Source organism: Lithobates pipiens, unplaced genomic scaffold (assembly GCF_037356315.1).
Source record: "Lithobates pipiens isolate NorthernLeopardFrog02 unplaced genomic scaffold, aLitPip1_a1.2 Scaffold_3, whole genome shotgun sequence".
In the NCBI taxonomy this organism is placed as follows: Eukaryota; Metazoa; Chordata; class Amphibia; order Anura; family Ranidae; genus Lithobates; species Lithobates pipiens.
In genome coordinates, this window is record NW_027507790.1 from 206,512,905 (window position 1) to 206,533,406 (window position 20,502).

A 20,502-nucleotide genomic window follows, 5' to 3' on the forward strand; every position below is an offset into this window, starting at 1 on the left:
CCTCTGAAATGTCTTCATGCATGCAAGGGTATCCAGCAGTCTCTCATTCTACGCTACAGCAGCACATATATATTTGCATAGAGGGGCGGCAACGAAGCATCCAGGCACAACGCAGCTTCCACTTGTGAAACGAGGCCTGTTGTCCCGTCGCGTAGAGCTATGGAAAGCATGCATCATCCAGATATGGGTCGAATCAGGACAAGTGAGTGGCTGACGCGCTGAACCATGGTAGAAGGCCTGCACAGTGTACTAGCATTGAAACAACAACACCACTGCATACCTGAGAAAGGAACAGGTGCTAGAGGAAACCTGGTCAAAAAACAAAAACAACACGACAAAGGCTGTTTCTTCTGTTAAGCTGTCTGTCTTTGAACTAGGAATAATCAGGGGAAAGCACGAACACAGTCTCCCACTACCACAAATTATGCAGTCAAGTTTCCTGCATTTGAGGAAATCGCAGGGGTCAGCACAGCCGGAGTGCAATGGCCGAGCCTCGCCCTGGGAGAACCACCTTCGTGATCATGGTGTCCCCCCTGCCAGGTAAGTATGAGTTGGAATCGTCACTCTAGCACCCCCCGGTCAGGGGTACGCCTCCACCAGGTTACGGAGGGGCTTTCTGGGTGCCTGCTGGAAAACTAGCTTCAATCGGAGCTATTCCATCAGCTAGGCACACCATCCCTGTCAACAGTCAGGCCTATTGGTTTCGTTTTGGTAGCCCACCCAGGAAGCCTCTGAAATGTCTTCATGCATGCAAGGGTATCCAGCAGTCTCTCATTCTACGCTACAGCAGCACATATATATTTGCATAGAGGGGCGGCAACGAAGCATCCAGGCACAACGCAGCTTCCACTTGTGAAACGAGGCCTGTTGTCCCGTCGCGTAGAGCTATGGAAAGCATGCATCATCCAGATATGGGTCGAATCAGTACAAGTGAGTGGCTGACGCGCTGAACCATGGTAGAAGGCCTGCACAGTGTACTAGCATTGAAACAACAACACCACTGCATACCTGAGAAAGGAACAGGTGCTAGAGGAAACCTGGTCAAAAAACAAAAACAAAAAAAACAACACGACAAAGGCTGTTTCTTCTGTTAAGCTGTCTGTCTTTGAACTAGGAATAATCAGGGGAAAGCGCGAACGCAGTCCCCCACTACCACAAATTATGCAGTCGAGTTTCCTGCATTTGAGGAAATCGCAGGGGTCAGCACAGCCGGAGTGCAATGGCCGAGCCTCGCCCTGGGAGAACCACCTTCGTGATCATGGTGTCTCCCCTGCCAGGTAAGTATGAGTTGGAATCGTCACTCTAGCACCCCCCGGTCAGGGGTACGCCTCCACCAGGTTACGGAGGGGCTTTCTGGGTGCCTGCTGGAAAACTAGCTTCAATCGGAGCTATTCCATCAGCAAGGCACACCATCCCTGTCAACAGTCAGGCCTATTGGTTTCGTTTTGGTAGCCCACCCAGGAAGCCTCTGAAATGTCTTCATGCATGCAAGGGTATCCAGCAGTCTCTCATTCTACGCTACAGCAGCACATATATATTTGCATAGAGGGGCGGCAACGAAGCATCCAGGCACAACGCAGCTTCCACTTGTGAAACGAGGCCTGTTGTCCCGTCGCGTAGAGCTATGGAAAGCATGCATCATCCAGATATGGGTCGAATCAGGACAAGTGAGTGGCTGACGCGCTGAACCATGGTAGAAGGCCTGCACAGTGTACTAGCATTGAAACAACAACACCACTGCATACCTGAGAAAGGAACAGGTGCTAGAGGAAACCTGGTCAAAAAACAAAAACAACACGACAAAGGCTGTTTCTTCTGTTAAGCTGTCTGTCTTTGAACTAGGAATAATCAGGGGAAAGCACGAACACAGTCTCCCACTACCACAAATTATGCAGTCGAGTTTCCTGCATTTGAGGAAATCGCAGGGGTCAGCACAGCCGGAGTGCAATGGCCGAGCCTCGCCCTGGGAGAACCACCTTCGTGATCATGGTGTCCCCCCTGCCAGGTAAGTATGAGTTGGAATCGTCACTCTAGCACCCCCCGGTCAGGGGTACGCCTCCACCAGGTTACGGAGGGGCTTTCTGGGTGCCTGCTGGAAAACTAGCTTCAATCGGAGCTATTCCATCAGCAAGGCACACCATCCCTGTCAACAGTCAGGCCTATTGGTTTCGTTTTGGTAGCCCACCCAGGAAGCCTCTGAAATGTCTTCATGCATGCAAGGGTATCCAGCAGTCTCTCATTCTACGCTACAGCAGCACATATATATTTGCATAGAGGGGCGGCAACGAAGCATCCAGGCACAACGCAGCTTCCACTTGTGAAACGAGGCCTGTTGTCCCGTCGCGTAGAGCTATGGAAAGCATGCATCATCCAGATATGGGTCGAATCAGTACAAGTGAGTGGCTGACGCGCTGAACCATGGTAGAAGGCCTGCACAGTGTACTAGCATTGAAACAACAACACCACTGCATACCTGAGAAAGGAACAGGTGCTAGAGGAAACCTGGTCAAAAAACAAAAACAAAAAAAACAACACGACAAAGGCTGTTTCTTCTGTTAAGCTGTCTGTCTTTGAACTAGGAATAATCAGGGGAAAGCGCGAACGCAGTCCCCCACTACCACAAATTATGCAGTCGAGTTTCCTGCATTTGAGGAAATCGCAGGGGTCAGCACAGCCGGAGTGCAATGGCCGAGCCTCGCCCTGGGAGAACCACCTTCGTGATCATGGTGTCTCCCCTGCCAGGTAAGTATGAGTTGGAATCGTCACTCTAGCACCCCCCGGTCAGGGGTACGCCTCCACCAGGTTACGGAGGGGCTTTCTGGGTGCCTGCTGGAAAACTAGCTTCAATCGGAGCTATTCCATCAGCAAGGCACACCATCCCTGTCAACAGTCAGGCCTATTGGTTTCGTTTTGGTAGCCCACCCAGGAAGCCTCTGAAATGTCTTCATGCATGCAAGGGTATCCAGCAGTCTCTCATTCTACGCTACAGCAGCACATATATATTTGCATAGAGGGGCGGCAACGAAGCATCCAGGCACAACGCAGCTTCCACTTGTGAAACGAGGCCTGTTGTCCCGTCGCGTAGAGCTATGGAAAGCATGCATCATCCAGATATGGGTCGAATCAGGACAAGTGAGTGGCTGACGCGCTGAACCATGGTAGAAGGCCTGCACAGTGTACTAGCATTGAAACAACAACACCACTGCATACCTGAGAAAGGAACAGGTGCTAGAGGAAACCTGGTCAAAAAACAAAAACAAAAAAAACAACACGACAAAGGCTGTTTCTTCTGTTAAGCTGTCTGTCTTTGAACTAGGAATAATCAGGGGAAAGCGCGAACGCAGTCCCCCACTACCACAAATTATGCAGTCGAGTTTCCTGCATTTGAGGAAATCGCAGGGGTCAGCACAGCCGGAGTGCAATGGCCGAGCCTCACCCTGGGAGAACCACCTTCGTGATCATGGTGTCTCCCCTGCCAGGTAAGTATGAGTTGGAATCGTCACTCTAGCACCCCCCGGTCAGGGGTACGCCTCCACCAGGTTACGGAGGGGCTTTCTGGGTGCCTGCTGGAAAACTAGCTTCAATCGGAGCTATTCCATCAGCAAGGCACACCATCCCTGTCAACAGTCAGGCCTATTGGTTTCGTTTTGGTAGCCCACCCAGGAAGCCTCTGAAATGTCTTCATGCATGCAAGGGTATCCAGCAGTCTCTCATTCTACGCTACAGCAGCACATATATATTTGCATAGAGGGGCGGCAACGAAGCATCCAGGCACAACGCAGCTTCCACTTGTGAAACGAGGCCTGTTGTCCCGTCGCGTAGAGCTATGGAAAGCATGCATCATCCAGATATGGGTCGAATCAGGACAAGTGAGTGGCTGACGCGCTGAACCATGGTAGAAGGCCTGCACAGTGTACTAGCATTGAAACAACAACACCACTGCATACCTGAGAAAGGAACAGGTGCTAGAGGAAACCTGGTCAAAAAACAAAAACAACACGACAAAGGCTGTTTCTTCTGTTAAGCTGTCTGTCTTTGAACTAGGAATAATCAGGGGAAAGCGCGAACACAGTCTCCCACTACCACAAATTATGCAGTCGAGTTTCCTGCATTTGAGGAAATCGCAGGGGTCAGCACAGCCGGAGTGCAATGGCCGAGCCTCGCCCTGGGAGAACCACCTTCGTGATCATGGTGTCTCCCCTGCCAGGTAAGTATGAGTTGGAATCGTCACTCTAGCACCCCCCGGTCAGGGGTACGCCTCCACCAGGTTACGGAGGGGCTTTCTGGGTGCCTGCTGGAAAACTAGCTTCAATCGGAGCTATTCCATCAGCAAGGCACACCATCCCTGTCAACAGTCAGGCCTATTGGTTTCGTTTTGGTAGCCCACCCAGGAAGCCTCTGAAATGTCTTCATGCATGCAAGGGTATCCAGCAGTCTCTCATTCTACGCTACAGCAGCACATATATATTTGCATAGAGGGGCGGCAACGAAGCATCCAGGCACAACGCAGCTTCCACTTGTGAAACGAGGCCTGTTGTCCCGTCGCGTAGAGCTATGGAAAGCATGCATCATCCAGATATGGGTCGAATCAGGACAAGTGAGTGGCTGACGCGCTGAACCATGGTAGAAGGCCTGCACAGTGTACTAGCATTGAAACAACAACACCACTGCATACCTGAGAAAGGAACAGGTGCTAGAGGAAACCTGGTCAAAAAACAAAAACAAAAAAAACAACACGACAAAGGCTGTTTCTTCTGTTAAGCTGTCTGTCTTTGAACTAGGAATAATCAGGGGAAAGCGCGAACGCAGTCCCCCACTACCACAAATTATGCAGTCGAGTTTCCTGCATTTGAGGAAATCGCAGGGGTCAGCACAGCCGGAGTGCAATGGCCGAGCCTCGCCCTGGGAGAACCACCTTCGTGATCATGGTGTCTCCCCTGCCAGGTAAGTATGAGTTGGAATCGTCACTCTAGCACCCCCCGGTCAGGGGTACGCCTCCACCAGGTTACGGAGGGGCTTTCTGGGTGCCTGCTGGAAAACTAGCTTCAATCGGAGCTATTCCATCAGCAAGGCACACCATCCCTGTCAACAGTCAGGCCTATTGGTTTCGTTTTGGTAGCCCACCCAGGAAGCCTCTGAAATGTCTTCATGCATGCAAGGGTATCCAGCAGTCTCTCATTCTACGCTACAGCAGCACATATATATTTGCATAGAGGGGCGGCAACGAAGCATCCAGGCACAACGCAGCTTCCACTTGTGAAACGAGGCCTGTTGTCCCGTCGCGTAGAGCTATGGAAAGCATGCATCATCCAGATATGGGTCGAATCAGGACAAGTGAGTGGCTGACGCGCTGAACCATGGTAGAAGGCCTGCACAGTGTACTAGCATTGAAACAACAACACCACTGCATACCTGAGAAAGGAACAGGTGCTAGAGGAAACCTGGTCAAAAAACAAAAAAACAACACGACAAAGGCTGTTTCTTCTGTTAAGCTGTCTGTCTTTGAACTAGGAATAATCAGGGGAAAGCGCGAACGCAGTCCCCCACTACCACAAATTATGCAGTCGAGTTTCCTGCATTTGAGGAAATCGCAGGGGTCAGCACAGCCGGAGTGCAATGGCCGAGCCTCGCCCTGGGAGAACCACCTTCGTGATCATGGTGTCTCCCCTGCCAGGTAAGTATGAGTTGGAATCGTCACTCTAGCACCCCCCGGTCAGGGGTACGCCTCCACCAGGTTACGGAGGGGCTTTCTGGGTGCCTGCTGGAAAACTAGCTTCAATCGGAGCTATTCCATCAGCAAGGCACACCATCCCTGTCAACAGTCAGGCCTATTGGTTTCGTTTTGGTAGCCCACCCAGGAAGCCTCTGAAATGTCTTCATGCATGCAAGGGTATCCAGCAGTCTCTCATTCTACGCTACAGCAGCACATATATATTTGCATAGAGGGGAGGCAACGAAGCATCCAGGCACAACGCAGCTTCCACTTGTGAAACGAGGCCTGTTGTCCCGTCGCGTAGAGCTATGGAAAGCATGCATCATCCAGATATGGGTCGAATCAGGACAAGTGAGTGGCTGACGCGCTGAACCATGGTAGAAGGCCTGCACAGTGTACTAGCATTGAAACAACAACACCACTGCATACCTGAGAAAGGAACAGGTGCTAGAGGAAACCTGGTCAAAAAACAAAAAAACAACACGACAAAGGCTGTTTCTTCTGTTAAGCTGTCTGTCTTTGAACTAGGAATAATCAGGGGAAAGCGCGAACGCAGTCCCCCACTACCACAAATTATGCAGTCGAGTTTCCTGCATTTGAGGAAATCGCAGGGGTCAGCACAGCCAGAGTGCAATGGCCGAGCCTCGCCCTGGGAGAACCACCTTCGTGATCATGGTGTCTCCCCTGCCAGGTAAGTATGAGTTGGAATCGTCACTCTAGCACCCCCCGGTCAGGGGTACGCCTCCACCAGGTTACGGAGGGGCTTTCTGGGTGCCTGCTGGAAAACTAGCTTCAATCGGAGCTATTCCATCAGCAAGGCACACCATCCCTGTCAACAGTCAGGCCTATTGGTTTCGTTTTGGTAGCCCACCCAGGAAGCCTCTGAAATGTCTTCATGCATGCAAGGGTATCCAGCAGTCTCTCATTCTACGCTACAGCAGCACATATATATTTGCATAGAGGGGCGGCAACGAAGCATCCAGGCACAACGCAGCTTCCACTTGTGAAACGAGGCCTGTTGTCCCGTCGCGTAGAGCTATGGAAAGCATGCATCATCCAGATATGGGTCGAATCAGGACAAGTGAGTGGCTGACGCGCTGAACCATGGTAGAAGGCCTGCACAGTGTACTAGCATTGAAACAACAACACCACTGCATACCTGAGAAAGGAACAGGTGCTAGAGGAAACCTGGTCAAAAAACAAAAACAAAAAAAACAACACGACAAAGGCTGTTTCTTCTGTTAAGCTGTCTGTCTTTGAACTAGGAATAATCAGGGGAAAGCGCGAACGCAGTCCCCCACTACCACAAATTATGCAGTCGAGTTTCCTGCATTTGAGGAAATCGCAGGGGTCAGCACAGCCGGAGTGCAATGGCCGAGCCTCGCCCTGGGAGAACCACCTTCGTGATCATGGTGTCTCCCCTGCCAGGTAAGTATGAGTTGGAATCGTCACTCTAGCACCCCCCGGTCAGGGGTACGCCTCCACCAGGTTACGGAGGGGCTTTCTGGGTGCCTGCTGGAAAACTAGCTTCAATCGGAGCTATTCCATCAGCAAGGCACACCATCCCTGTCAACAGTCAGGCCTATTGGTTTCGTTTTGGTAGCCCACCCAGGAAGCCTCTGAAATGTCTTCATGCATGCAAGGGTATCCAGCAGTCTCTCATTCTACGCTACAGCAGCACATATATATTTGCATAGAGGGGCGGCAACGAAGCATCCAGGCACAACGCAGCTTCCACTTGTGAAACGAGGCCTGTTGTCCCGTCGCGTAGAGCTATGGAAAGCATGCATCATCCAGATATGGGTCGAATCAGGACAAGTGAGTGGCTGACGCGCTGAACCATGGTAGAAGGCCTGCACAGTGTACTAGCATTGAAACAACAACACCACTGCATACCTGAGAAAGGAACAGGTGCTAGAGGAAACCTGGTCAAAAAACAAAAACAACACGACAAAGGCTGTTTCTTCTGTTAAGCTGTCTGTCTTTGAACTAGGAATAATCAGGGGAAAGCACGAACACAGTCTCCCACTACCACAAATTATGCAGTCAAGTTTCCTGCATTTGAGGAAATCGCAGGGGTCAGCACAGCCGGAGTGCAATGGCCGAGCCTCGCCCTGGGAGAACCACCTTCGTGATCATGGTGTCCCCCCTGCCAGGTAAGTATGAGTTGGAATCGTCACTCTAGCACCCCCCGGTCAGGGGTACGCCTCCACCAGGTTACGGAGGGGCTTTCTGGGTGCCTGCTGGAAAACTAGCTTCAATCGGAGCTATTCCATCAGCTAGGCACACCATCCCTGTCAACAGTCAGGCCTATTGGTTTCGTTTTGGTAGCCCACCCAGGAAGCCTCTGAAATGTCTTCATGCATGCAAGGGTATCCAGCAGTCTCTCATTCTACGCTACAGCAGCACATATATATTTGCATAGAGGGGCGGCAACGAAGCATCCAGGCACAACGCAGCTTCCACTTGTGAAACGAGGCCTGTTGTCCCGTCGCGTAGAGCTATGGAAAGCATGCATCATCCAGATATGGGTCGAATCAGTACAAGTGAGTGGCTGACGCGCTGAACCATGGTAGAAGGCCTGCACAGTGTACTAGCATTGAAACAACAACACCACTGCATACCTGAGAAAGGAACAGGTGCTAGAGGAAACCTGGTCAAAAAACAAAAACAAAAAAAACAACACGACAAAGGCTGTTTCTTCTGTTAAGCTGTCTGTCTTTGAACTAGGAATAATCAGGGGAAAGCGCGAACGCAGTCCCCCACTACCACAAATTATGCAGTCGAGTTTCCTGCATTTGAGGAAATCGCAGGGGTCAGCACAGCCGGAGTGCAATGGCCGAGCCTCGCCCTGGGAGAACCACCTTCGTGATCATGGTGTCTCCCCTGCCAGGTAAGTATGAGTTGGAATCGTCACTCTAGCACCCCCCGGTCAGGGGTACGCCTCCACCAGGTTACGGAGGGGCTTTCTGGGTGCCTGCTGGAAAACTAGCTTCAATCGGAGCTATTCCATCAGCAAGGCACACCATCCCTGTCAACAGTCAGGCCTATTGGTTTCGTTTTGGTAGCCCACCCAGGAAGCCTCTGAAATGTCTTCATGCATGCAAGGGTATCCAGCAGTCTCTCATTCTACGCTACAGCAGCACATATATATTTGCATAGAGGGGCGGCAACGAAGCATCCAGGCACAACGCAGCTTCCACTTGTGAAACGAGGCCTGTTGTCCCGTCGCGTAGAGCTATGGAAAGCATGCATCATCCAGATATGGGTCGAATCAGGACAAGTGAGTGGCTGACGCGCTGAACCATGGTAGAAGGCCTGCACAGTGTACTAGCATTGAAACAACAACACCACTGCATACCTGAGAAAGGAACAGGTGCTAGAGGAAACCTGGTCAAAAAACAAAAACAAAAAAAACAACACGACAAAGGCTGTTTCTTCTGTTAAGCTGTCTGTCTTTGAACTAGGAATAATCAGGGGAAAGCGCGAACGCAGTCCCCCACTACCACAAATTATGCAGTCGAGTTTCCTGCATTTGAGGAAATCGCAGGGGTCAGCACAGCCGGAGTGCAATGGCCGAGCCTCACCCTGGGAGAACCACCTTCGTGATCATGGTGTCTCCCCTGCCAGGTAAGTATGAGTTGGAATCGTCACTCTAGCACCCCCCGGTCAGGGGTACGCCTCCACCAGGTTACGGAGGGGCTTTCTGGGTGCCTGCTGGAAAACTAGCTTCAATCGGAGCTATTCCATCAGCAAGGCACACCATCCCTGTCAACAGTCAGGCCTATTGGTTTCGTTTTGGTAGCCCACCCAGGAAGCCTCTGAAATGTCTTCATGCATGCAAGGGTATCCAGCAGTCTCTCATTCTACGCTACAGCAGCACATATATATTTGCATAGAGGGGCGGCAACGAAGCATCCAGGCACAACGCAGCTTCCACTTGTGAAACGAGGCCTGTTGTCCCGTCGCGTAGAGCTATGGAAAGCATGCATCATCCAGATATGGGTCGAATCAGGACAAGTGAGTGGCTGACGCGCTGAACCATGGTAGAAGGCCTGCACAGTGTACTAGCATTGAAACAACAACACCACTGCATACCTGAGAAAGGAACAGGTGCTAGAGGAAACCTGGTCAAAAAACAAAAACAACACGACAAAGGCTGTTTCTTCTGTTAAGCTGTCTGTCTTTGAACTAGGAATAATCAGGGGAAAGCGCGAACACAGTCTCCCACTACCACAAATTATGCAGTCGAGTTTCCTGCATTTGAGGAAATCGCAGGGGTCAGCACAGCCGGAGTGCAATGGCCGAGCCTCGCCCTGGGAGAACCACCTTCATGATCATGGTGTCTCCCCTGCCAGGTAAGTATGAGTTGGAATCGTCACTCTAGCACCCCCCGGTCAGGGGTACGCCTCCACCAGGTTACGGAGGGGCTTTCTGGGTGCCTGCTGGAAAACTAGCTTCAATCGGAGCTATTCCATCAGCAAGGCACACCATCCCTGTCAACAGTCAGGCCTATTGGTTTCGTTTTGGTAGCCCACCCAGGAAGCCTCTGAAATGTCTTCATGCATGCAAGGGTATCCAGCAGTCTCTCATTCTACGCTACAGCAGCACATATATATTTGCATAGAGGGGCGGCAACGAAGCATCCAGGCACAACGCAGCTTCCACTTGTGAAACGAGGCCTGTTGTCCCGTCGCGTAGAGCTATGGAAAGCATGCATCATCCAGATATGGGTCGAATCAGGACAAGTGAGTGGCTGACGCGCTGAACCATGGTAGAAGGCCTGCACAGTGTACTAGCATTGAAACAACAACACCACTGCATACCTGAGAAAGGAACAGGTGCTAGAGGAAACCTGGTCAAAAAACAAAAACAAAAAAAACAACACGACAAAGGCTGTTTCTTCTGTTAAGCTGTCTGTCTTTGAACTAGGAATAATCAGGGGAAAGCGCGAACGCAGTCCCCCACTACCACAAATTATGCAGTCGAGTTTCCTGCATTTGAGGAAATCGCAGGGGTCAGCACAGCCGGAGTGCAATGGCCGAGCCTCGCCCTGGGAGAACCACCTTCGTGATCATGGTGTCTCCCCTGCCAGGTAAGTATGAGTTGGAATCGTCACTCTAGCACCCCCCGGTCAGGGGTACGCCTCCACCAGGTTACGGAGGGGCTTTCTGGGTGCCTGCTGGAAAACTAGCTTCAATCGGAGCTATTCCATCAGCAAGGCACACCATCCCTGTCAACAGTCAGGCCTATTGGTTTCGTTTTGGTAGCCCACCCAGGAAGCCTCTGAAATGTCTTCATGCATGCAAGGGTATCCAGCAGTCTCTCATTCTACGCTACAGCAGCACATATATATTTGCATAGAGGGGCGGCAACGAAGCATCCAGGCACAACGCAGCTTCCACTTGTGAAACGAGGCCTGTTGTCCCGTCGCGTAGAGCTATGGAAAGCATGCATCATCCAGATATGGGTCGAATCAGGACAAGTGAGTGGCTGACGCGCTGAACCATGGTAGAAGGCCTGCACAGTGTACTAGCATTGAAACAACAACACCACTGCATACCTGAGAAAGGAACAGGTGCTAGAGGAAACCTGGTCAAAAAACAAAAAAACAACACGACAAAGGCTGTTTCTTCTGTTAAGCTGTCTGTCTTTGAACTAGGAATAATCAGGGGAAAGCGCGAACGCAGTCCCCCACTACCACAAATTATGCAGTCGAGTTTCCTGCATTTGAGGAAATCGCAGGGGTCAGCACAGCCGGAGTGCAATGGCCGAGCCTCGCCCTGGGAGAACCACCTTCGTGATCATGGTGTCTCCCCTGCCAGGTAAGTATGAGTTGGAATCGTCACTCTAGCACCCCCCGGTCAGGGGTACGCCTCCACCAGGTTACGGAGGGGCTTTCTGGGTGCCTGCTGGAAAACTAGCTTCAATCGGAGCTATTCCATCAGCAAGGCACACCATCCCTGTCAACAGTCAGGCCTATTGGTTTCGTTTTGGTAGCCCACCCAGGAAGCCTCTGAAATGTCTTCATGCATGCAAGGGTATCCAGCAGTCTCTCATTCTACGCTACAGCAGCACATATATATTTGCATAGAGGGGAGGCAACGAAGCATCCAGGCACAACGCAGCTTCCACTTGTGAAACGAGGCCTGTTGTCCCGTCGCGTAGAGCTATGGAAAGCATGCATCATCCAGATATGGGTCGAATCAGGACAAGTGAGTGGCTGACGCGCTGAACCATGGTAGAAGGCCTGCACAGTGTACTAGCATTGAAACAACAACACCACTGCATACCTGAGAAAGGAACAGGTGCTAGAGGAAACCTGGTCAAAAAACAAAAACAACACAACAAAGGCTGTTTCTTCTGTTAAGCTGTCTGTCTTTGAACTAAGAATAATCAGGGGAAAGCGCGAACGCAGTCCCCCACTACCACAAATTATGCAGTCGAGTTTCCTGCATTTGAGGAAATCGCAGGGGTCAGCACAGCCGGAGTGCAATGGCCAAGCCTCGCCCTGGGAGAACCACCTTCGTGATCATGGTGTCTCCCCTGCCAGGTAAGTATGAGTTGGAATCGTCACTCTAGCACCCCCCGGTCAGGGGTACGCCTCCACCAGGTTACGGAGGGGCTTTCTGGGTGCCTGCTGGAAAACTAGCTTCAATCGGAGCTATTCCATCAGCAAGGCACACCATCCCTGTCAACAGTCAGGCCTATTGGTTTCGTTTTGGTAGCCCACCCAGGAAGCCTCTGAAATGTCTTCATGCATGCAAGGGTATCCAGCAGTCTCTCATTCTACGCTACAGCAGCACATATATATTTGCATAGAGGGGCGGCAACGAAGCATCCAGGCACAACGCAGCTTCCACTTGTGAAACGAGGCCTGTTGTCCCGTCACGTAGAGCTATGGAAAGCATGCATCATCCAGATATGGGTCGAATCAGGACAAGTGAGTGGCTGACGCGCTGAACCATGGTAGAAGGCCTGCACAGTGTACTAGCATTGAAACAACAACACCACTGCATACCTGAGAAAGGAACAGGTGCTAGAGGATACCTGGTCAAAAAACAAAAACAAAAAAACAACACGACAAAGGCTGTTTCTTCTGTTAAGCTGTCGGTCTTTGAACTAGGAATAATCAGGGGAAAGCACGAACGCAGTCCCCCACTACCACAAATTATGCAGTCGAGTTTCCTGCATTTGAGGAAATCGCAGGGGTCAGCACAGCCGGAGTACAATGGCCGAGCCTCGCCCTGGGAGAACCACCTTCGTGATCATGGTGTCTCCCTTGCCAGGTAAGTATGAGTTGGAATCGTCACTCTAGCACCCCCCGGTCAGGGGTACGCCTCCACCAGGTTACGGAGGGGCTTTCTGGGTGCCTGCTGGAAAACTAGCTTCAATCGGAGCTATTCCATCAGCAAGGCACACCATCCCTGTCAACAGTCAGGCCTATTGGTTTCGTTTTGGTAGCCCACCCAGGAAGCCTCTGAAATGTCTTCATGCATGCAAGGGTATCCAGCAGTCTCTCATTCTACGCTACAGCAGCACATATATATTTGCATAGAGGGGCGGCAACTAAGCATCCAGGCACAACGCAGCTTCCACTTGTGAAACGAGGCCTGTTGTCCCGTCGCGTAGAGCTATGGAAAGCATGCATCATCCAGATATGGGTCGAATCAGGACAAGTGAGTGGCTGACGCGCTGAACTATGGTAGAAGGCCTGCACAGTGTACTAGCATTGAAACAACAACACCACTGCATACCTGAGAAAGGAACAGGTGCTAGAGGAAACCTGGTCAAAAAACAAAAACAACACGACAAAGGCTGTTTCTTCTGTTAAGCTGTCTGTCTTTGAACTAGGAATAATCAGGGGAAAGCGCGAACGCAGTCCCCCACTACCACAAATTATGCAGTCGAGTTTCCTGCATTTGAGGAAATCGCAGGGGTCAGCACAGCCGGAGTGCAATGGCCGAGCCTCGCCCTGGGAGAACCACCTTCGTGATCATGGTGTCTCCCCTGCCAGGTAAGTATGAGTTGGAATCGTCACTCTAGCACCCCCCGGTCAGGGGTACGCCTCCACCAGGTTACGGAGGGGCTTTCTGGGTGCCTGCTGGAAAACTAGCTTCAATCGGAGCTATTCCATCAGCAAGGCACACCATCCCTGTCAACAGTCAGGCCTATTGGTTTCGTTTTGGTAGCCCACCCAGGAAGCCTCTGAAATGTCTTCATGCATGCAAGGGTATCCAGCAGTCTCTCATTCTACGCTACAGCAGCACATATATATTTGCATAGAGGGGCGGCAACGAAGCATCCAGGCACAACGCAGCTTCCACTTGTGAAACGAGGCCTGTTGTCCCGTCGCGTAGAGCTATGGAAAGCATGCATCATCCAGATATGGGTCGAATCAGGACAAGTGAGTGGCTGACGCGCTGAACCATGGTAGAAGGCCTGCACAGTGTACTAGCATTGAAACAACAACACCACTGCATACCTGAGAAAGGAACAGGTGCTAGAGGAAACCTGGTCAAAAAACAAAAACAAAAAAAACAACACGACAAAGGCTGTTTCTTCTGTTAAGCTGTCTGTCTTTGAACTAGGAATAATCAGGGGAAAGCGCGAACGCAGTCCCCCACTACCACAAATTATGCAGTCGAGTTTCCTGCATTTGAGGAAATCGCAGGGGTCAGCACAGCCGGAGTGCAATGGCCGAGCCTCGGCCTGGGAGAACCACCTTCATGATCATGGTGTCTCCCCTGCCAGGTAAGTATGAGTTGGAATCGTCACTCTAGCACCCCCCGGTCAGGGGTACGCCTCCACCAGGTTACGGAGGGGCTTTCTGGGTGCCTGCTGGAAAACTAGCTTCAATCGGAGCTATTCCATCAGCAAGGCACACCATCCCTGTCAACAGTCAGGCCTATTGGTTTCGTTTTGGTAGCCCACCCAGGAAGCCTCTGAAATGTCTTCATGCATGCAAGGGTATCCAGCAGTCTCTCATTCTACGCTACAGCAGCACATATATATTTGCATAGAGGGGCGGCAACGAAGCATCCAGGCACAACGCAGCTTCCACTTGTGAAACGAGGCCTGTTGTCCCGTCGCGTAGAGCTATGGAAAGCATGCATCATCCAGATATGGGTCGAATCAGGACAAGTGAGTGGCTGACGCGCTGAACCATGGTAGAAGGCCTGCACAGTGTACTAGCATTGAAACAACAACACCACTGCATACCTGAGAAAGGAACAGGTGCTAGAGGAAACCTGGTCAAAAAACAAAAACAAAAAAAACAACACGACAAAGGCTGTTTCTTCTGTTAAGCTGTCTGTCTTTGAACTAGGAATAATCAGGGGAAAGCGCGAACGCAGTCCCCCACTACCACAAATTATGCAGTCGAGTTTCCTGCATTTGAGGAAATCGCAGGGGTCAGCACAGCCGGAGTGCAATGGCCGAGCCTCGCCCTGGGAGAACCACCTTCGTGATCATGGTGTCTCCCCTGCCAGGTAAGTATGAGTTGGAATCGTCACTCTAGCACCCCCCCGGTCAGGGGTACGCCTCCACCAGGTTACGGAGGGGCTTTCTGGGTGCCTGCTGGAAAACTAGCTTCAATCGGAGCTATTCCATCAGCAAGGCACACCATCCCTGTCAACAGTCAGGCCTATTGGTTTCGTTTTGGTAGCCCACCCAGGAAGCCTCTGAAATGTCTTCATGCATGCAAGGGTATCCAGCAGTCTCTCATTCTACGCTACAGCAGCACATATATATTTGCATAGAGGGGCGGCAACGAAGCATCCAGGCACAACGCAGCTTCCACTTGTGAAACGAGGCCTGTTGTCCCGTCGCGTAGAGCTATGGAAAGCATGCATCATCCAGATATGGGTCGAATCAGGACAAGTGAGTGGCTGACGCGCTGAACCATGGTAGAAGGCCTGCACAGTGTACTAGCATTGAAACAACAACACCACTGCATACCTGAGAAAGGAACAGGTGCTAGAGGAAACCTGGTCAAAAAACAAAAACAAAAAAACAACACGACAAAGGCTGTTTCTTCTGTTAAGCTGTCTGTCTTTGAACTAGGAATAATCAGGGGAAAGCGCGAACGCAGTCCCCCACTACCACAAATTATGCAGTCGAGTTTCCTGCATTTGAGGAAATCGCAGGGGTCAGCACAGCCGGAGTGCAATGGCCGAGCCTCGCCCTGGGAGAACCACCTTCGTGATCATGGTGTCTCCCCTGCCAGGTAAGTATGAGTTGGAATCGTCACTCTAGCACCCCCCGGTCAGGGGTACGCCTCCACCAGGTTACGGAGGGGCTTTCTGGGTGCCTGCTGGAAAACTAGCTTCAATCGGAGCTATTCCATCAGCAAGGCACACCATCCCTGTCAACAGTCAGGCCTATTGGTTTCGTTTTGGTAGCCCACCCAGGAAGCCTCTGAAATGTCTTCATGCATGCAAGGGTATCCAGCAGTCTCTCATTCTACGCTACAGCAGCACATATATATTTGCATAGAGGGGCGGCAACGAAGCATCCAGGCACAACGCAGCTTCCACTTGTGAAACGAGGCCTGTTGTCCCGTCGCGTAGAGCTATGGAAAGCATGCATCATCCAGATATGGGTCGAATCAGGACAAGTGAGTGGCTGACGCGCTGAACCATGGTAGAAGGCCTGCACAGTGTACTAGCATTGAAACAACAACACCACTGCATACCTGAGAAAGGAACAGGTGCTAGAGGAAACCTGGTCAAAAAACAAAAACAACACGACAAAGGCTGTTTCTTCTGTTAAGCTGTCTGTCTTTGAACTAGGAATAATCAGGGGAAAGCGCGAACGCAGTCCCCCACTACCACAAATTATGCAGTCGAGTTTCCTGCATTTGAGGAAATCGCAGGGGTCAGCACAGGCGGAGTGCAATGGCCGAGCCTCGCCCTGGGAGAACCACCTTCGTGATCATGGTGTCTCCCCTGCCAGGTAAGTATGAGTTGGAATCGTCACTCTAGCACCCCCCGGTCAGGGGTACGCCTCCACCAGGTTACGGAGGGGCTTTCTGGGTGCCTGCTGGAAAACTAGCTTCAATCGGAGCTATTCCATCAGCAAGGCACACCATCCCTGTCAACAGTCAGGCCTATTGGTTTCGTTTTGGTAGCCCACCCAGGAAGCCTCTGAAATGTCTTCATGCATGCAAGGGTATCCAGCAGTCTCTCATTCTACGCTACAGCAGCACATATATATTTGCATAGAGGGGCGGCAACGAAGCATCCAGGCACAACGCAGCTTCCACTTGTGAAACGAGGCCTGTTGTCCCGTCGCGTAGAGCTATGGAAAGCATGCATCATCCAGATATGGGTCGAATCAGGACAAGTGAGTGGCTGACGCGCTGAACCATGGTAGAAGGCCTGCACAGTGTACTAGCATTGAAACAACAACACCACTGCATACCTGAGAAAGGAACAGGTGCTAGAGGAAACCTGGTCAAAAAACAAAAACAAAAAAACAACACGACAAAGGCTGTTTCTTCTGTTAAGCTGTCTGTCTTTGAACTAGGAATAATCAGGGGAAAGCGCGAACGCAGTCCCCCACTACCACAAATTATGCAGTCGAGTTTCCTGTATTTGAGGAAATCGCAGGGGTCAGCACAGCCGGAGTGCAATGGCCGAGCCTCACCCTGGGAAAACCACCTTCGTGATCATGGTGTCTCCCCTGCCAGGTAAGTATGAGTTGGAATCGTCACTCTAGCACCCCCCGGTCAGGGGTACGCCTCCACCAGGTTACGGAGGGGCTTTCTGGGTGCCTGCTGGAAAACTAGCTTCAATCGGAGCTATTCCATCAGCAAGGCACACCATCCCTGTCAACAGTCAGGCCTATTGGTTTCGTTTTGGTAGCCCACCCAGGAAGCCTCTGAAATGTCTTCATGCATGCAAGGGTATCCAGCAGTCTCTCATTCTACGCTACAGCAGCACATATATATTTGCATAGAGGGGCGGCAACGAAGCATCCAGGCACAACGCAGCTTCCACTTGTGAAACGAGGCCTGTTGTCCCGTCGCGTAGAGCTATGGAAAGCATGCATCATCCAGATATGGGTCGAATCAGGACAAGTGAGTGGCTGACGCGCTGAACCATGGTAGAAGGCCTGAGAATGAAAAATGTACCAAGTACTTCTTTAGGAAGATTAAAATTTTGAGGGAAAGGATAACAGAAATAGAGGGGGAGAATTCCAGGGGTGGCATAATGGGTAACATTTTTACCTTTTATCAATACCTATATGATACAAAAAACATTGACACTGATTTAATGAAAGACACACTCAAGGATGTAACTATGATTCTAAACCAAAGATTATGCATAGTCCCTTAATGAGAATTTAACTGAAAATTAGCTTTCAAAAAAATAAAAATAACTGGGTACATGGATGATATTGCCATATTGTGCACTAACACTACATTCATTAAAAGGACGATTAGAAGAACAGAAGAATTCATCTTCCAGGACGTCACACCTCAGAGATGACTGGTCACACCCGACAGGAAACACAATCAATAGACAAAGGTTAAAACTCCATGGGAGAATACTCCAGGTCCTTCAATATTAGTGAGTGCCCACAGCGACAAAATACTATCGCTTGAAGATAAAATAGCAGACCTAAAGGGACAGATCTAGGAGAAACAACATAAAAATCAGAGGCATTCCTGAAACAGTTTCTGCACCCCAGTTTTCGCCATATGTTCACAAGCTATTCACGTCCCTGGCACCTGCACTATCAGAGCTGGACCTCACAGTGGACAGATTCCACAGTGTCCTCAAGTCATCTTTTCTGGCAGCAGACATGCCCAGAGATGTCCTGCTCGGGCTACAGCTCTATCGCGCCAAAGAATTTCACATTTCCAGAAAAAACAGTCCAACGTCCAGGACAATATGTCTCACTTCAACTACTCCCAGACCTCTCTAGGCACCAGTGCAGGTGCAACCTAGTCACAGTCACCAAAGCCTTGCGCAACCACCAAATTTCCCACAAATGGAAATACCGAGCCCTGTTCTCCATCATCCACAATGGATCCACTACCACCGTATCCTCCCTAAATGAAGGCCTGAACGCCCTCTTTGAAAATGGGGCATTATCCCAGATCCCCAAATGGTCCCGTCTCAGCCTGATGCACCTCCTAATATCCCTTTAGAATGGCAAATTGTATCCCACAAACAGAGTAAAAGCAAACACTCACATTTAAAAACAGCAAAACAGCAGCAATCCACGAGCGCCGGGCTCGAATGTAACAGCCAGTTTCTGGTAAATCTATTGCTCCAATCACAATGCGTATTATTATTATCATTATTATTATACAGGATTTATATAGCGCCGACAGTTTACGCAGCGCTTTACAACATTGGGGTAGACAGGTGGGAGAACCACCTTCGTGATCATGGTGTCTCCCCTGCCAGGTAAGTATGAGTTGGAATCGTCACTCTAGCACCCCCCGGTCAGGGGTACGCCTCCACCAGGTTACGGAGGGGCTTTCTGGGTGCCTGCTGGAAAACTAGCTTCAATCGGAGCTATTCCATCAGCAAGGCACACCATCCCTGTCAACAGTCAGGCCTATTGGTTTCGTTTTGGTAGCCCACCCAGGAAGCCTCTGAAATGTCTTCATGCATGCAAGGGTATCCAGCAGTCTCTCATTCTACGCTACAGCAGCACATATATATTTGCATAGAGGGGCGGCAACGAAGCATCCAGGCACAACGCAGCTTCCACTTGTGAAACGAGGCCTGTTGTCCCGTCGCGTAGAGCTATGGAAAGCATGCATCATCCAGATATGGGTCGAATCAGGACAAGTGAGTGGCTGACGCGCTGAACCATGGTAGAAGGCCTGCACAGTGTACTAGCATTGAAACAACAACACCACTGCATACCTGAGAAAGGAACAGGTGCTAGAGGAAACCTGGTCAAAAAAACAAAACAAAAAAACAACACGACAAAGGCTGTTTCTTCTGTTAAGCTGTCTGTCTTTGAACTAGGAATAATCAGGGGAAAGCGCGAACGCAGTCCCCCACTACCACAAATTATGCAGTCGAGTTTTCTGCATTTGAGGAAATCGCAGGGGTCAGCACAGCCAGAGTGCAATGGCCGAGCCTCGCCCTGGGAGAACCACCTTCGTGATCATGGTGTCTCCCCTGCCAGGTAAGTATGAGTTGGAATCGTCACTCTAGCACCCCCCCGGTCAGGGGTACGCCTCCACCAGGTTACGGAGGGGCTTTCTGGGTGCCTGCTGGAAAACTAGCTTCAATCGGAGCTATTCCATCAGCAAGGCACACCATCCCTGTCAACAGTCAGGCGTATTGGTTTCGTTTTGGTAGCCCACCCAGGAAGCCTCTGAAATGTCTTCATGCATGCAAGGGTATCCAGCAGTCTCTCAGTCTACGCTACAGCAGCACATATATATTTGCATAGAGGGGCGGCAACGAAGCATCCAGGCACAACGCAGCTTCCACTTGTGAAACGAGGCCTGTTGTCCCGTCGCGTAGAGCTATGGAAAGCATGCATCATCCAGATATGGGTCGAATCAGGACAAGGGAGTGGCTGACGCGCTGAACCATGGTAGAAGGCCTGAGAATGAAAAATGTACCAAGTACTTCTTTAGGAAGATTAAAATTTTGAGGGAAAGGATAACAGAAATAGAGGGGGAGAATTCCAGGGGTGGCATAATGGGTAACATTTTTACCTTTTATCAATACCTATATGATACAAAAAACATTGACACTGATTTAATGAAAGACACACTCAAGGATGTAACTATGATTCTAAACCAAAGA

The 20,502-nt window shown here is 50.6% G+C and overlaps 25 non-coding genes across 25 annotated transcripts; all 25 read right to left on the minus strand.

Moving 5' to 3' along the window:
* Positions 1–384: 384 nt before the first annotated feature.
* Positions 385–548, minus strand: LOC143941725 (U1 spliceosomal RNA). The gene has a single exon (XR_013264405.1). It is a non-coding gene; the product is annotated as a U1 spliceosomal RNA (small nuclear RNA).
* A 573-nt stretch (positions 549–1,121) lies between these two features.
* LOC143941669 (U1 spliceosomal RNA) lies at positions 1,122–1,285 on the minus strand. Its single transcript, XR_013264351.1, has one exon. It is a non-coding gene; the product is annotated as a U1 spliceosomal RNA (small nuclear RNA).
* A 564-nt stretch (positions 1,286–1,849) lies between these two features.
* LOC143941724 (U1 spliceosomal RNA) lies at positions 1,850–2,013 on the minus strand. The gene has a single exon (XR_013264404.1). It is a non-coding gene; the product is annotated as a U1 spliceosomal RNA (small nuclear RNA).
* A 573-nt stretch (positions 2,014–2,586) lies between these two features.
* On the minus strand, positions 2,587–2,750 carry LOC143941670 (U1 spliceosomal RNA). Its single transcript, XR_013264352.1, has one exon. It is a non-coding gene; the product is annotated as a U1 spliceosomal RNA (small nuclear RNA).
* Positions 2,751–3,323: 573 nt separating this feature from the next.
* Positions 3,324–3,487, minus strand: LOC143941552 (U1 spliceosomal RNA). Its single transcript, XR_013264239.1, has one exon. It is a non-coding gene; the product is annotated as a U1 spliceosomal RNA (small nuclear RNA).
* A 564-nt stretch (positions 3,488–4,051) lies between these two features.
* LOC143941717 (U1 spliceosomal RNA) lies at positions 4,052–4,215 on the minus strand. The gene has a single exon (XR_013264396.1). It is a non-coding gene; the product is annotated as a U1 spliceosomal RNA (small nuclear RNA).
* Positions 4,216–4,788: 573 nt separating this feature from the next.
* LOC143941671 (U1 spliceosomal RNA) lies at positions 4,789–4,952 on the minus strand. Its single transcript, XR_013264353.1, has one exon. It is a non-coding gene; the product is annotated as a U1 spliceosomal RNA (small nuclear RNA).
* Positions 4,953–5,518: 566 nt separating this feature from the next.
* On the minus strand, positions 5,519–5,682 carry LOC143941673 (U1 spliceosomal RNA). Its single transcript, XR_013264354.1, has one exon. It is a non-coding gene; the product is annotated as a U1 spliceosomal RNA (small nuclear RNA).
* Positions 5,683–6,248: 566 nt separating this feature from the next.
* Positions 6,249–6,412, minus strand: LOC143941682 (U1 spliceosomal RNA). Its single transcript, XR_013264363.1, has one exon. It is a non-coding gene; the product is annotated as a U1 spliceosomal RNA (small nuclear RNA).
* Positions 6,413–6,985: 573 nt separating this feature from the next.
* Positions 6,986–7,149, minus strand: LOC143941674 (U1 spliceosomal RNA). The gene has a single exon (XR_013264355.1). It is a non-coding gene; the product is annotated as a U1 spliceosomal RNA (small nuclear RNA).
* A 564-nt stretch (positions 7,150–7,713) lies between these two features.
* On the minus strand, positions 7,714–7,877 carry LOC143941727 (U1 spliceosomal RNA). Its single transcript, XR_013264406.1, has one exon. It is a non-coding gene; the product is annotated as a U1 spliceosomal RNA (small nuclear RNA).
* A 573-nt stretch (positions 7,878–8,450) lies between these two features.
* On the minus strand, positions 8,451–8,614 carry LOC143941675 (U1 spliceosomal RNA). The gene has a single exon (XR_013264356.1). It is a non-coding gene; the product is annotated as a U1 spliceosomal RNA (small nuclear RNA).
* A 573-nt stretch (positions 8,615–9,187) lies between these two features.
* Positions 9,188–9,351, minus strand: LOC143941553 (U1 spliceosomal RNA). Its single transcript, XR_013264240.1, has one exon. It is a non-coding gene; the product is annotated as a U1 spliceosomal RNA (small nuclear RNA).
* Positions 9,352–9,915: 564 nt separating this feature from the next.
* On the minus strand, positions 9,916–10,079 carry LOC143941713 (U1 spliceosomal RNA). Its single transcript, XR_013264393.1, has one exon. It is a non-coding gene; the product is annotated as a U1 spliceosomal RNA (small nuclear RNA).
* Positions 10,080–10,652: 573 nt separating this feature from the next.
* Positions 10,653–10,816, minus strand: LOC143941676 (U1 spliceosomal RNA). The gene has a single exon (XR_013264357.1). It is a non-coding gene; the product is annotated as a U1 spliceosomal RNA (small nuclear RNA).
* Positions 10,817–11,382: 566 nt separating this feature from the next.
* Positions 11,383–11,546, minus strand: LOC143941677 (U1 spliceosomal RNA). The gene has a single exon (XR_013264358.1). It is a non-coding gene; the product is annotated as a U1 spliceosomal RNA (small nuclear RNA).
* A 564-nt stretch (positions 11,547–12,110) lies between these two features.
* On the minus strand, positions 12,111–12,274 carry LOC143941685 (U1 spliceosomal RNA). The gene has a single exon (XR_013264366.1). It is a non-coding gene; the product is annotated as a U1 spliceosomal RNA (small nuclear RNA).
* A 572-nt stretch (positions 12,275–12,846) lies between these two features.
* LOC143941721 (U1 spliceosomal RNA) lies at positions 12,847–13,010 on the minus strand. Its single transcript, XR_013264401.1, has one exon. It is a non-coding gene; the product is annotated as a U1 spliceosomal RNA (small nuclear RNA).
* Positions 13,011–13,574: 564 nt separating this feature from the next.
* On the minus strand, positions 13,575–13,738 carry LOC143941678 (U1 spliceosomal RNA). Its single transcript, XR_013264359.1, has one exon. It is a non-coding gene; the product is annotated as a U1 spliceosomal RNA (small nuclear RNA).
* Positions 13,739–14,311: 573 nt separating this feature from the next.
* On the minus strand, positions 14,312–14,475 carry LOC143941709 (U1 spliceosomal RNA). The gene has a single exon (XR_013264389.1). It is a non-coding gene; the product is annotated as a U1 spliceosomal RNA (small nuclear RNA).
* A 573-nt stretch (positions 14,476–15,048) lies between these two features.
* Positions 15,049–15,212, minus strand: LOC143941679 (U1 spliceosomal RNA). Its single transcript, XR_013264360.1, has one exon. It is a non-coding gene; the product is annotated as a U1 spliceosomal RNA (small nuclear RNA).
* Positions 15,213–15,785: 573 nt separating this feature from the next.
* On the minus strand, positions 15,786–15,949 carry LOC143941680 (U1 spliceosomal RNA). The gene has a single exon (XR_013264361.1). It is a non-coding gene; the product is annotated as a U1 spliceosomal RNA (small nuclear RNA).
* Positions 15,950–16,513: 564 nt separating this feature from the next.
* Positions 16,514–16,677, minus strand: LOC143941707 (U1 spliceosomal RNA). The gene has a single exon (XR_013264387.1). It is a non-coding gene; the product is annotated as a U1 spliceosomal RNA (small nuclear RNA).
* Positions 16,678–17,249: 572 nt separating this feature from the next.
* On the minus strand, positions 17,250–17,413 carry LOC143941689 (U1 spliceosomal RNA). Its single transcript, XR_013264369.1, has one exon. It is a non-coding gene; the product is annotated as a U1 spliceosomal RNA (small nuclear RNA).
* A 2,301-nt stretch (positions 17,414–19,714) lies between these two features.
* LOC143941555 (U1 spliceosomal RNA) lies at positions 19,715–19,878 on the minus strand. Its single transcript, XR_013264242.1, has one exon. It is a non-coding gene; the product is annotated as a U1 spliceosomal RNA (small nuclear RNA).
* Between the last annotated feature and the right edge of the window lie 624 nt (positions 19,879–20,502).